Below are 1090 nucleotides of genomic sequence, written 5' to 3' on the forward strand. Positions count from 1 at the left end.
ACACCTGCAGTAATACACTACAGTGTTCACCTGTGACACCTGCAGTAATACACTACAGTGTTCACCTGTGAACACCTGCAGTAATACACTAACAGGTGTTCACCTGTGACACCTGCAGTAATACACTACAGTGTTCACCTGTGACACCTGCAGTAATACACTACAGTGTTCACCTGTGACACCTGCAGTAATACACTACAGTGTTCACCTGTGACACCTGCAGTAATACACTACAGTGTTCACCTGTGACACCTGCAGTAATACACTACAGTGTTCACCTGTGACACCTGCAGTAATACACTACAGTGTTCACCTGTGACACCTGCAGTAATACACTACAGTGTTCACCTGTGACACCTGCAGTAATACACTACAGTGTTCACCTGTGACACCTGCAGTAATACACTACAGGTGTTCACCCGTGACACCTGCAGTAATACACTACAGTGTTCACCTGCCGTGACACCTGCAGTAATACACTACAGTGTTCACCGTGGACACCTGCAGTAATACACTACAGTGTTCACCCGTGACACCTGCAGTAATACACTACAGTGTTCACCCGTGACACCTGCATTAATACACTACAGTGTTCACCCTGTGACACCTGCAGTAATACACTAGCGGTGTTCACCTGTGACACCTGCAGTAATACACTACAGTGTTCACCCGTGACACCTGCAGTAATACACTACAGTGTTCACCCGTGACACCTGCAGTAATACACTACAGTGTTCACCCGTGACACCTGCAGTAATACACTACAGTGTTCACCTGTGACACCTGCAGTAATACACTACAGGTGTTCACCTGTGACACCTGCAGTAATACACTACAGTGTTCACCTGTAACACCTGCAGTAATACACTACAGTGTTCACCTGTGACACCTGCAGTAATACACTACAGTGTTCACCTGTGAACACCTGCAGTAATACACTACAGTGTTTACCTGTGACACCTGCAGTAATACACTACAGTGTTCACCTGTGACACCTGCAGTAATGACACTACAGTGTTCACCTGTGACACCTGCAGTAATACACTACAGTGTTCACCTGTGACACCTGCAGTAATACACTACAGTGTTC

Source organism: Procambarus clarkii, chromosome 42, assembly GCF_040958095.1.
Source record: "Procambarus clarkii isolate CNS0578487 chromosome 42, FALCON_Pclarkii_2.0, whole genome shotgun sequence".
NCBI classification, from domain to species: Eukaryota; Metazoa; Arthropoda; class Malacostraca; order Decapoda; family Cambaridae; genus Procambarus; species Procambarus clarkii.